This window comes from Eschrichtius robustus, chromosome 8 (assembly GCF_028021215.1).
Source record: "Eschrichtius robustus isolate mEscRob2 chromosome 8, mEscRob2.pri, whole genome shotgun sequence".
Taxonomy (NCBI): domain Eukaryota; kingdom Metazoa; phylum Chordata; class Mammalia; order Artiodactyla; family Eschrichtiidae; genus Eschrichtius; species Eschrichtius robustus.
The window spans coordinates 125,431,340-125,444,800 of record NC_090831.1 but is presented as its reverse complement, the minus strand read 5'-3'; the positions used below and the strand labels follow the sequence as shown (position 1 = coordinate 125,444,800).

At 38.5% G+C, this 13,461-nt stretch overlaps 1 protein-coding gene across 17 annotated transcripts in view; it reads left to right on the top strand.

Moving 5' to 3' along the window:
- The window catches only part of KMT2C (lysine methyltransferase 2C), a 275,662-nt gene that overhangs the window by 88,259 nt on the left and 173,942 nt on the right, over nt 1–13,461 (top strand). The gene's annotated exons all lie outside the window — the stretch shown is intronic.

The following is a 13,461-nucleotide window of genomic DNA, read 5'->3' as shown; positions in this document are numbered from 1 at the left end:
TTCCAGAACTATGTTGGATAATAGTGGTGAGAGTGGACATGCTTGTCTTGTTCCTGATCTTAGAGGAAATGCTTTCAGTTTTTCACCATTGAGAATGATGTTTGCTGTGGGTTTGTCGTATATGGCCTTGATTATGTTGAGGTAGGTTCCCTCTGTGCCCACTTTCTGGAGAGTTTTTTTTCATAAATGGGTGTTGAATTTTGTCAAAAGCTTTTTCTGCATCTGTTGAGATGATCATATGGTTTTTATTCTTCAGTTTGTTAATATGGTGTATCACATTGATTGATTTGCGTATATTGAAGAATCCTTGCATCCCTGGGATAAACCCCACTTGACCATGGTCTATGATCCTTTTAATGTGCTGTTGGATTCTGTTTGCTAGTATTTTGTTGAGGATTTTTGCATCTATATTCATCAGTGATATTGGTCTGTAATTTTCTTTTTTTGTAGTATCTTTGTCTGGTTTTGGTATCAGGGTGATGGTGGCCTCAGAGAATGAGTTTGGGAGTGTTCCTTCCTCTGTAATTTTTTGGAAGAGTTTGAGAAGGATGGGTGTTAGGTCTCCTCTAAATGTTTGATAGAATTCACCTGTGAAGCCATCTGGTCCTGGACTTTTGTTTGTTGGAAGATTTTTAATCACAGTTTCAATTTCATTACTTGTGATTGGTCTGTTCATATTTTCTGTTTCTTCCTGGTTCAGTCTTGGAAGGTTGTACCTTTCTAAGAATTTGTCCATTTCTTCCAGGTTGTCCATTTTATTGGTATAGAGTTGCTTGTAGTAGTCTCTTAGGATGTTTTGTATGTCTGTGGTTTCTGTTGTAACTTCTCCTTTTTCATTTCTAATTTTATTGACTTGAGCCCTCTCCCTCTTTGTCTTGATGAGTCTGGCTAATGGTTTATCAATTTTATCTTCTCAAAGAAACAGCTTTTAGTTTTATTGATCTTTGCTATTGTTTTCTTTGTTTCTATTTCATTTATTTCTGCTCTGATCTTTATGATTTCTTTCCTTCTACTAATTTTGGGTTTTGTTCTTCTTTCTCTAGTTCCTAGCTCCTTTAGGTGTAAGGTTAGATTGTTTATTTGAGATTTTTCTTGTTTCTTGAAGTAGACTGGTACTGCTGTAAACTTCCCTCTTAGAACGGCTTTTTGCTGCATCCCATAGGTTTTGGATCGTCGTGTTTTCATTGTCATTTGTCTCTAGGTATTTTTCAACTTCCTCTTTGATTTCTTCAATAATATCTTGGTTATTTAGTAATGTATTGTTTAGCCTCCATGTGTTTGTGTTTTTTACGTTTTTTCCCCATAATTGATTTCTAATCTCATAGTGTTGTGGTCAGAAAAGATGCTTAATATGATTTCAATTTTCATAAATTTACTGAGACTTGATTTGTGACCCAAGATGTGGTCTCTCCTGGAGAACGTTCTGTGCGCACTTGAGAAGAAAGTGTAATCTGCTGTTTTTGGATGGAATATCCTATAAATATCAATTAAATCTATCTGGTCTATTGTGTCATTTAAAGCTTCTGTTTCCTTAGTAATTTCCTGTTTGGATGATCTGTCCATTGGTGTAAGTGAGGTGTTAAAAGTCCCCCACTATTATTGTGTTACTGTTGATTTCCTCTTTTATAGCTGTTAGCAGTTGCCTTATGTATTGAGGTGCTCCTATGTTGGGAGCATATATATTTATAATTGTTATATCTTTTTGGATTGATCCCTTGATCATTATGTAGTATCCTTTCTTGTCTCTTGTAACCTTCTGTATTTTAAAATCTGTTTTATCTGATATGAGTATTGCTACTCCAGCTTTCTTTTGATTTCCATTTGCATGGAATATCTTTTTCCATCCCCTCACTTTCAGTCTGTATGTGTCCCTAGGTCTGAAGTGGGTTGCTTGTAGACAGCATATATATGGGTCTTGTTCTTGTATCCATTCAGCGAGCCTGTGTCTTTTGGTTGGAGCGTTTAATCCATTCACGTTTAAGGTAATTATTGATATGTATGTTTCTATTACCGTTTTCTTAATTGTTTTGGGTTTGTTTTAGTAACTCCTTTTCTTCTCTTGTGTTTCCCACTTAGAAAAGTTCCTTTAGCATTTGTTGTAGAGCTGGTTTGGTGGTGCTGAATTCTCTTAGCTTTTGCTTGTCTGTAAAGCTTTTGATTTCTCCATCGAATCTGAATGAGATCCTTGCCAGGTAGAGTAATCTTGGTTTTAGGTTCCTCCCTTTCATCACTTTAAATATGTCATGCCACTCCCTTCTGGCTTTTAGAATTTCTGCTGAGAAATCAGCTGTTAACCTTATGGGAGTTCCCTTGTATATTATTTGTTGTTTTTCCCTTGCTGCTTTCAGTAATTTTTCTTTGTCTTTAATTTTTGCCAATTTGATTACTATGCGTCTCGGCATGTTTCTCCTTGGGTTTATCCTGTATGGGACGCTCTGCGCTTCCTGGACTCGGGTGGCTATTTCCTTTCCCATGTTAGGGAAGCTTTCAACTGTAATCTCTTCAAATATTTTCTCAGGTCCTTTCTTTCTCTCTTCTCCTTCTGGGACCCCTATAATGCGAATGTTGCTGCATTTAACGTTGTCCCGGAAGTCTCTTAGGCTGTCTTCAGTTCTTTTCATTCTTTTTTCTTTATTCTGTCCTGCAGCAGTGAATTCCACCATTCTGTCTTCCAGGTCACTTATCTGTTTTTCTGCCTCAGTTATTCTGCTATTGATGCCTTCTAGTGTATTTTTCATTTCAGTTATTGTATTGTTCATCTCTGTTTGTTTGTTCTTTAATTCTTCTAGGTCTTTGTTAAACATTTCTTGCATCTTCTTGATCTTTGCCTCCATTCTTTTTCTGTGGTCCTGGATCATCTTCACTAGCATTATTCTGAATTCTTTTTCTGGAAGGTTGCCTATCTCCACTTCATTTAGTTGTTTTTCTGGGGTTTTATCTTTTTCCTTCATCTGGTACATAGCCCTCTGCCTTTTCATCTTGTCTATCTTTCTGTGAATGTGGTTTTTGTTCCACAGGCTGCAGGATTCTTTTCTCTGCATTCTAATATGTGCTAGTTTATGTAAATTTTGGGGGGCACTTGAATAGAATGTATAGTCTGTTTTGTTTCCTTGGGTAGTGTATGAAACTTGATATCCATTTATTAGAGTCTACCAGCCAGGATATTGTTATTAAAAGTAAAATAACTCGGGGCTTCCCTGGTGGCGCAGTGGTTAAGAATCCGCCTGCCAGTGCGGGGGACGTGGGTCCAAGCCCTGGTCTGGGAAGATCCCACATGCTGTGGAGCAACTAAACCCATGCGCCGCAACTACTGAGCTTGCGCTCTAGAGCCCACAAGCCACAACTACTGAGCCTGCAAGCCACAGCTACCGAAGCCCGCGCGCCTAGAGCCCCTGCTTTGCAACAAAGGAAGCCACCGCAGTGAGAAGCCCACACACCACAACAAAGTGTAACCCCCACTTGCTGCAACTAGAGAAAGCCCGCGCACAGCAACAAAGACCCAACACAGCCAAAAATAAATAAATAAAATTTTAAAAAAAGTAAAATAACTCGAATTCCAAGAAAGAATGAAATCTATGGGTCATGTACTGTCATGTGTTTGTGTTGGCTTAAGTCAGGCTCACTATTGTCACAAAATTCCTGGTTCATTGCATCTCTCTGCCTTTTTTTTAGTCAGCTTCATCCTGTGGCTGGCTCCCCTTGATGGAAGTTGGTTGCCTGCAAACTTGGGTACTACATGATTTCTTGTCCATATCCCTGGAGAGGGAGCATGACTCTGTGTCAGCTAAACAGAATTCTAGGACCAGTTTTTATCATATTTCTATCGCTGACCCAGTCTGTTTCAAAAGTAAACCAGTCTCTGGTATCCAAGTACAATAGTCAAAGTTCACACCTAGAGTTAGCAATAGGAGCAGCATGATGGCTTCAGTGGCAGAGAGGCATGAAATGGGTGCCAAGGGGGTACCGTGTAGGTCATGGTTATAGATTCTGTTTGGAGGTCCTCCACTTGCTTCTTAACGTTTTATCTGCTTCCTTTGTTAAGGGCTGGGGCTGCTTATTTTTTCTTCTGCTTTGATTGAGCTGCTTTGATCTGTAGAATCCATCCTTCGTTTCAAGAATGCTTTTTTCCATAGAATCTTCGAATATTTTTTCCCATTCAGTCTATTTTCTTTGTTAAGCTTAAGCAGTAGTAATTATGCATGTTTGTTGCATGTGTTATTCTTTTTCCTTGACTAATCTTCCTTTATCACTTTCACTGTTTTAGATTCTTCTGTTTTCTCCAGCCCATCCACCACATACCAACATTGTCTTCAGAATTATTGTTGCTTCATGGGATCCTCTTGTTTTCAGTTCTGCAATTATTTTGATTTCTTCAATTTCTTTGCTCCAACTCACACTCAACGTAGTAGTGATTAGTGGTAGTTCAGGTTCTGGAGCCACACTGCCTGTGTTTGAATCCAAACTCCTCTGCTTAATTGTGTTTTTGAGCAAAGTTCCTTGACCTCTTACCTTGCCTCCTCATCTGTAAAATGGAGATGATGATAGTAGCTGTGTTTTGGGGATACCCCTCCATGGGTCCCTTGCACCTGACACATCTTGTTGTGTATGCCAAGAACGGAAGGCCTTGACCACTCCTTATCTGGGCCTTTTCTCAGGGTTGTGTTTGCAGTGAGCAGCCTTGTAGAATGAGGGTGTGTCTCCCTCTGGGACAAAGAGCAGGGTTGTTTAATGCTTACTATAAAAGCAGTGGTTTCCCACACTCTTCGTTCCTTGTCATACAGTTCAGTGTGAGTGCAGGAGTCCATTGGGGCCCGTGGTTTTGCCCCGGTGACACTTGGGGCCCAGAAGGGAACTGACAGCAGTGTCCTCGTGCTTCTGCTGCTTGCTGTGCAGTGAGTGACACAGTCCTTTTGTCTTCGATCCAGGAGTCTTGTGTCTTCCGCCAGCATCCATGAAACAGTAACAGGCTAACTTACTAGCTTGTGTAAAGTCCTAGGCCCGGCAGCTGTCTTCATAAGGTTGTTGTGAAGTTTAAATGAGTTAATGCGTTTAACCACCTACAACACTGCCTAGGACATAGTAAGCACTTACTAAATTTTAGCCATGAAGATGTTTCTTTAAATATCCTCATATTATTTGCATTGGATTTTTAGGCGTAAATAAAGATAAGGCTCAGAAGAAGATTAAGATTGCTATAAATATCCATTATTATATGGTGAAGATGTATATTGTAATTTGTTGGGTTTATTTAGTTTCTTTTATTAGTTGTGAAAAATGAGTATCCATTAAAAACACATTTTTAAAAAGTCATATAGAAAAACTAAAGGAAATATTTTTAACTAAATAAAATATCCAGAGAGCAGTTGAATTTTAATAATTACTATCCTAATTAACGTCACTGTGGTTTTGAGGTCTTGATAAGTATCGGAGTCTTTTTCTTAATTCTTTTATGCTTACATTAAAAAATCATGTTAAAAGTATAATAGTAACGTACATTTGTGAAAATTTATGAAACTACAGGTAAGTATAAAGAGAATAAGTTAGCTGTAGAAGTATTAGCTTCTAGGGAACCAGTGTTTGACATTTTTGTGTATTTATTTATAGTTGCTTACATTTTAAAGTCTTTACATGCCCTCTGAAAGTGGTGACTATCTTGATATTAATGAGTGTCAAGTAGTTTAATGAATAAAGATAGAATAAGTAAAATATTTGCTATTTATCATGTGCTTATTCTTTAGCTTTACAGCACATTTTGGATGTAGTGGATACATTAGATTCAGTGAGCCACACACCACTGGAAAACGTAACTGTCGGGATGCAGACTTTGTTTTGAGCACCACTGTTCTAAAGAAGGAAAGGACATGATTACGTAGTTTCTTAGATATGCTTTCTTTTGTAGTCTTAGTACTATAAAGGAAGCAAGGAAAGTATTGCCAATTCTGGGGAGGTAAAGGAAGTTAGGAGAGAGAAAAATAATTTTTATTCTACTTAGTAGTTGACTAAATCATAGAAGCATGCGGTTTGGATAACTAGTAGAAAAATGGATGTTCGTGTTGAGTAACGTAATTACCAAATATTAGCGCATTTAAAAATTTATATTTTTCTGTGATTTTTCTAACTTATGTGTTTGTATATAATAAGGTTTATCTGCTTGCTTTGTATTACACAGTGTTTAATTAATCAATTAAACAATTACTGAACATCAGGTTTTGTGATAGGCTCTGGTTTGTAAAACAGATAAAGTAGCTGCTTTCATAGAGTATATAGTCTAGTGGGGTGCTGTCTAGTGGTACACTTTTTTGTGTCACTGACCCCTGTGGCAGACTCTTTTCCAAATAATGTTTTAAAACTAATAAAATAAAATTGCAAAGATAAATAGTTATATTGAAATATTACCAAAATAGAAAAAAGCCAAATTTGTAATTTCATATTGTGTTCTTTATTTACTCTTAAATCATAAAATCTAATTTATAATTACGGTAATCTTGAAGTAGTGATGAGGGTAAGTGATATTTTGGGGATATCTGCAAGCATTGGATGTGATAAAATATCTGCTTTCTATTGGTGACAGAGACATGAGTATGGCTATACAACTCTGCTTGTGCGTATATTTATGATGAAATGGGGTATTTTTAGAATTCTAAATCTCAGAGGTCAGTAAAAATAAAGATGTAATTTCTCCCTCCAGCATGCTAGAACCCCTTATTAAATACAGTCTAAAAACTAAAAAGATAGGATGCTTTGCTTTTAGTTTTTTTTTTTTAATTGAAGTATAGTTGATTTACAGTGTTGTGTTAGTTTCTGGTGTACAGCAAAGTGATTCAGATATATATATATATATATATATATATTTCATATTCTTTTCCTTTATGGTTTATTACAGGATATTGAATATAGTTCCCTGTGCTATACAATAGAACCTTGTTGTTTATCCATCCTATGTATAATAGTTTGCATCTGCGAATCCCAAACTCCCAATCTACCCCCCTGCCGAACTATAAGTCTGTTCTCTATGTCTGTGAGTCTGTTTCTATTTCATAGATAAGTTCATTTGTGTCATATTTTAGATTCCACATATGAGTGATATCATATGTTATTTGTCTTTCTCTTTCTGACTCACTTCACTTAATATGATAATCTCTGGGTATATCTATGTAGCTGTAAATGACATTATTTCATTCTTTTTTATGGCCGAGTAATATTCCATTGTATGTATATACCACATCTTCTTTATCCATTCATTATTTAGTTTGTTTCCCTGTCTTGGCTGTTGTAAATAGTGCTGCTGTGAACATAGGGGTGCATGTCTTTTCAAATTATAGTTTTGTCCGGATATATGCCCAGGAGTGGGATTGCTAGATCATATGGTAACTCAAGTTTTTTGAGGAACCTCCATACTATTTTCCATAGTGACTGCACCAATTTACACTCCTACCAACAATGTAGGAGGGTTTCCTTTTCTCCACACCCTCTTCAGCATTTGTTATTTGTAGACTTTTTGATGATGGCCATCCTGACTGCCGTGAGGTGGTACCTTATTGTAGTTTTGATTTGCATTTCTCTAATAACTAGCGATGTTGAGTAAAAAGATAGGGTGCATTGAAAGAATGCACTGTGTATTCGTAAGGAGGCCATAATTGGACTCTAGAATATTTTTGACATCTTATAATCTATTACTCTGTCATGTTGGTGAGCTTGCTGAATATATTTGTAGGATACATACAGCTCTTTCAAAGAATTATTTAACCTTTGGGGGGACAATTTCATATTGACCAAGATCAAAATATTTTATTTCCATGAACTTTGCTGTGAGGTAAATGTTCTTACTACTTCATAATTTTATTCAGTAGTTCTTAAGAAGTAAAGAGAAAAACTCTGTATTTTCAACTTTCATCTCATTCTTCATATTCAACAAATGATTCCTCAGTAACATGGTCCTAGTAAAATATTAACATTTCTGTTTAACATGAATTTATTCATAAAACTTATGAGCTATGATCAGATCAGATATCGTGCCAGGCAGTGTGTAGTAGTGGGAAGAGCACCCCTGGGCTTCGGGCTTACACAAATCTGATTGTGTATCCCAGCTTTGCTTCCTGTTAGCTATGTGACCTCAAGCTTGTTTAACTTTCAGACTTAGTTTCCTTATCTTTTTTTAAAAATAAATTTATCTATTTATCTGTCTGTGTATCTATGGCTGTGTTGGGTCTTTGTTGCCGCACGCGGGCTTTCTCTAGTTGCAGTGAGCGGGGCTACTCTTCGTTGTGGTGCACGGTCTTCTCATTGCGGTGGCTTCTCTTGTTGCGGAGCATGGGCTCTAGGCTTGCAGGCTTCCATAGTTGTGGCACGCGGGCTCAGTAGTTGTGGCCCACGGGCTGTAGAGCGCATGCTCAGTAGTTGTGGCGCATGGGCTTAGTTGCTCCGTGGCATGTGGGATCTTCCCGGACCAGGGATCGAACCCGTGTCCCCCTGCATTGGCAGGCAAATTCTTAACCACTGCACCACCAGGGAAGTCCAGATATTCCTCTGTTTTTTTTTGTTTTTTTTTTTTATCCTTTGTTGATCTTTACAACTTACTGGTTTTTTAAACTTTTTTTTTTAATATCTTTATTGGAGTATAATTGCTTTGCAATGTTGTGTTAGTTTCTGCTGTATAACAAAGTGAATCAGCTATACATATAGGTATATCCCCATATCCCCTCCCTCTTGCATCTCCCTCCCACCCTCCCTATCCCACCCCTCTAGCACTAGGTGGTCACAAAGCACCAAGTTGATCTCCCTGTGCTATGCGGCTGCTTCCCACTAGCTATCTGTTTTACATTTAGTAGTGTAGATATGTCAGTGCCACTCTCTCACTTCATCCCAGCTTACCCTTCCCCCTCCCCGTGTCCTCAAGTCCATTCTCTACGTCTGCATCTTTATTCCTGTTCTGCCCCTAGGTTCTTCAGAACCAATTTGTTTTTAATTCCATATATATGTGTTAGCATATGGTATTTGTTTTTCTCTTTCTGACTTACTTCACTCTGTATGACAGACTCTAGGTCCATCCACCTCACTACGAATAACTCAATTTCGTTTCTTTTTATGGCTGAGTAATATTCCATTGTATATATGTGCCACATATTCTTTATTCATTTGGAGTATAATTGCTTTACAATGTTAGTTTCAGATATTACTCTTTTTTAAAAGAGAAGAATTAAGTGAGAGAACTATTAGGCACACTTAACACTTGTCCTTTTAGTTTCAGCTGGGCTTCTGATACTTTTCTGAAGCCTTTCTAAGTTATATTTTCCACCTCTTCCCTTAACTCCCATGATACCTTGTACCTCCATCATGACAGTGATTGTGTACTGTTGCCATCGTTTGCTATTTCATGAATAGATCCATTAAGCATAGGGATCCTGACTCTTTTTTTTTTTCCCCCCCATTAAAGAGATGCTTTATCATATGTACCCTGATAAACACAATAAAATAGACTCTATTTTTATACTACCATTGGACTAGAATGTATGGTACATAGTAGTTACCCAAAATTTTGTTTGGTAAAAAAATCATTCTAAAGCAATGATTTATTGAATCCCTAACAAAGAGCCAGGAGGTGCTAAATAAATGTTCTCTTTATTCCTGTTACTTCCCACAATACCGTTTAATAATGTGTGATCTGGTGGGTGATATCCAACTAGGTGGAAAGTAAATACATAGTTATAGTATGTGAATGTAGGTAATCAGAGTAGCAGCTACATACCTACACTTACTGTATACTTAGGGCATTAGGCTAAGTGCCCAATGTATTATCTTTTTTGATCCTTAGAGGCAGCTTTATAGTAGCTGGCATTAGCTATCTTTTAAATGATTAGCAAACTGAAATTGAGGTGAGGTTAATTAAGCAAGTTGTGAAGGTCACGTTGCTAGCAAATGACTGAGGAGATATGATGCAGATTCTGGACCATTTGACTCCAAGCCTTTGATTTTAACTAAAGCAGCAAAACAGCCTTTGCTATTAATTTTAAACATTTTTTGTGTCATAGAACCAACTATTTAGGATTAATCCTAAGTAAGAGTAAGAGTCATGGGAGGTGGAATGGCATTGTGTAAGGGCACGGTTAGAGCTAATTTACAGTTGTGTCCCATTTACCTATGTATCTACAAAGGTTTGCCTAGAGAGCACACGCTATCCAAGTTCTCTTAGGTTCTTTAGTGTAGTTACAACCCACATGTGACACCTGGTGGTTTGAGTTTAAATGCAAGTAGGTGCTTCGACTAAAACCACCCCACTCTGATCATCCCCAGGGTTGGAGAGGACTCCATCTTTCTGGTTTTAGAGCATTTTGTGACCAACTGGCTTTGTCAGTATTTTAGGTCAGGTTCAAAGTAAGGAGAAAGATACACGGGAGATTTTGTATCAAAGAAAAATATAACCCTTAATTTTTTAATTTTTTAAAATTTGTTTATTTTTGGCTGTGCTTCACGTCTTGTGGGATCTTAGTTCCCTGACCAGAGATTGAACCTGGGTCCTCAGCAGTGAAAGCTCGGAGTCCTAACCACTGGACCGCCAGGGAATTCCCAACACTTAAATTTTTAAAATGATTTAAAAAAAAAAAAAGTATGTGTTCTTATTTGCATATTTCTGGACTGTAGGCATTTGAACAAATAGAATCCCATGAAAGGCAAAAACTGCACAGTGGCACAGGTTGAAAGGCCAGCTTTGTTGCATTAGGCACAAGTACAGGATGGTGTTTGAGGCATTTTTATTAGTAAACTGCAGATAGCCTAGTACTCGCATCAGAACTGAGAACTCTCTCAGTTGTCTCTGGGTTCCCAGTCATTTCATCCAGAGCATCTCTGGATGACATCTCTTGTTGGATATTTGGGTTTCATTTCAGCCAGAGTAGTCTGTTTCACATTCTGCTGCCAAACTCTGACAGTCTTTCGAAGACTTGGGCTAAGAGAAGAGAGGGACGTAAACACTAGTTTAATTGTCTTGCCTTGACTTTGACAGATAGTGAGAACTAACTTTTCTACTAAATGAAGAGTGACAGCCAAAAGAAATAGGTTGTATTATTACGTGTAGTTTCACATATTTAGGGATACCTTTTTCTATTTCTATTTTGTGGCTGGAACTGTTCCCTAGGAAGCAGGTATAGGACTTTTCCTTATTCCTTAAAAAACAAATGATTAAAACAACAAAATCCAAACCAAAAATAAGACCAAAACCCAACAATCCTTACTGGGTCTTTGGCAGATCCAGGTTAGAATCATGGGCAGAGCCAGTAGGAAAAATAGCTAAGAGGAGAATATTCCTTTTTTTTTTTTTTTTTTTTTTAAAGATATATTGATTGATTGATTGATTGCTATGTTGGGTCTTCGTTTCTGTGCGAGGGTTTTCTCCAGTTGCGGCAAGCAGGGGCCACTCTTCATCGCGGTGCGCGGGCCTCTCACCATCGCGGCCTCTCTTGTTGCGGAGCACAGGCTCCAGACGCGCAGGCTCAGCAACCGTGGCTCACGGGCCCAGTTGCTCCGCGGCACGCGGGATCCTCCCAGACCAGGGCTCGAACCCGTGTCCCCTGCATTAGCAGGCAGACTCCCAACCACCGCGCCACCACGGAAGCCCCTTTTTTTTTTTTTTTTTTTTTAAAAGAAAAGAGAACTCTTTTAAAGCCTGCTTTACTACTGTCCTCCTTGTGGATCAGGCCTGTTCCTGGTCCCATTTCTTAAAAAAGAAAAAAAAAAATCCCTTTGTCTGAATCTTTTTCCCCTCTGAAATTTCAAAAGTTGTGTACCTGAAGACCTACCAACCTACCAATAACATTCATATGTAACCTTACCATTTCTTTCTAGGTCTAATTTGAGAGAGAGAGAGACAGGCAGACAGATTGTCCTCTTACTTACTTCCCCTTAGTTATAAACAATAAAGAAAACCCCCAAAAAGTTTGAAGTGTTATGTATTTTATTTTTCGGGGGGAGAAAAACAACAGAATACCTGAGATTGTGCCTCAGTTTGCTAGAAAAAAAATACTGACTAGAGGCCATAGGGGTGGTTTGCAACATATTAAGAGAGAACGGATAGGCCATACCTATTGGAGGGACCTTGATTTTGGGGGAGGGGGGGGATGCAGGCTAAATGGCGCTGGTTCTTAGGAGAAACGTGTTCCCAGGGATGTAGTGACATGACCCTCGTCCACCTGGCTCATTGTCTGTAAGCTTCTGAGTCCCTCTTCTTATTCCTCTTTTACAGTTCTCATTTCTTCTCTTGACTCTTACCCTTTCTTGTTACCTAGTAGTAGAAATGGTACAAAAAGGGCATACCCCACATGTGCTCTGCACATCTCTGGGTAGAAATGAAATGCTTCTTTAAAGGTATTTTTATATATGGTCACTTTATAGTACTTTGAATATTATAGACAGAGAGAATCTCTCAGGCAGTACCGTATTCCTTTCTGTCTTTGGTTGTAAAAGTGCTAGAGGGCAGGCAACACAGAATAATTTCTGGCTCTCTCCAGATGCTTTCCCTAGAGCTCTGGAGGCAGCTGGTCTGCTTTTCAGGTTATTGCAGGTCACAGCACTACCATATATTTTGATACAGCATAAACGGTGTCAGTTGATTTCCAAACACTATACTATCACTGTTCTCTCGCCTGCTCACCAGCCCACCTATTTTAAGTTTTTGTGATGGCAGTTCTCCACACCTGATGCCAGTTTCTGTGTTAGAGCATGGGTTAAACTGCTGTAACAGAGATGTCCAGATACAGCAGTGGTTTAAATAAAACATTCATTTTTCTTTCATGTAATATTTCTGAGAGTGAGAGGTCCAGGCTGATGGGGTGTCTTTGCTCCCTGTGGTTATTTATGGACCCAGGTTCCTTCCATCTTGTTTCTGTGCCCTCCTCAGAGTGTTGTTCTCATCTGCAGCATTGCAGCTGGGTTGCTGACATGCCCGTGGTCCAGTCCATAGGAAAGAGGGAACATAATTTAGTCTAGAACAAACCCCTTCCTTTAAGGTGATGTAGAAATTGCATGGTTACTTCTGGTCGTATTCTGTTGGTGAGAACTTGCCATGCTTAGCTGCAAAAATGGGAAATAAAGTCTGTTGCTGAGTAGTTATGTGCCCTACTAAGACTTGAACAACATAAAAGAAAGAGAGGGACTTCCCTGGCGGTCCAGGGGTTAAGACTTCACCTTCCAGTGCAGGGGGTGTGGGCTTGATCCCTGGTTGGGGAGCTAGCCACCTGCCCACATGCCTCATGGCCAAAAGAGCAAAAACATAAAACAGAAGTAGTATCATAACAAATTCAATAAAGACTAAAAAATTGTCCACGTCAAAAAAAAATCTTAAAAAAAAATAAGAGAAGGTGGATTTTTGTCCATTGTCCATTTTTCTACAGGGTTATGTGCCTTATTCATCTTTGGAGTTCTTTACATATTCTGGATTTGAATACCTTTTGGGGGATACAAATCACATGT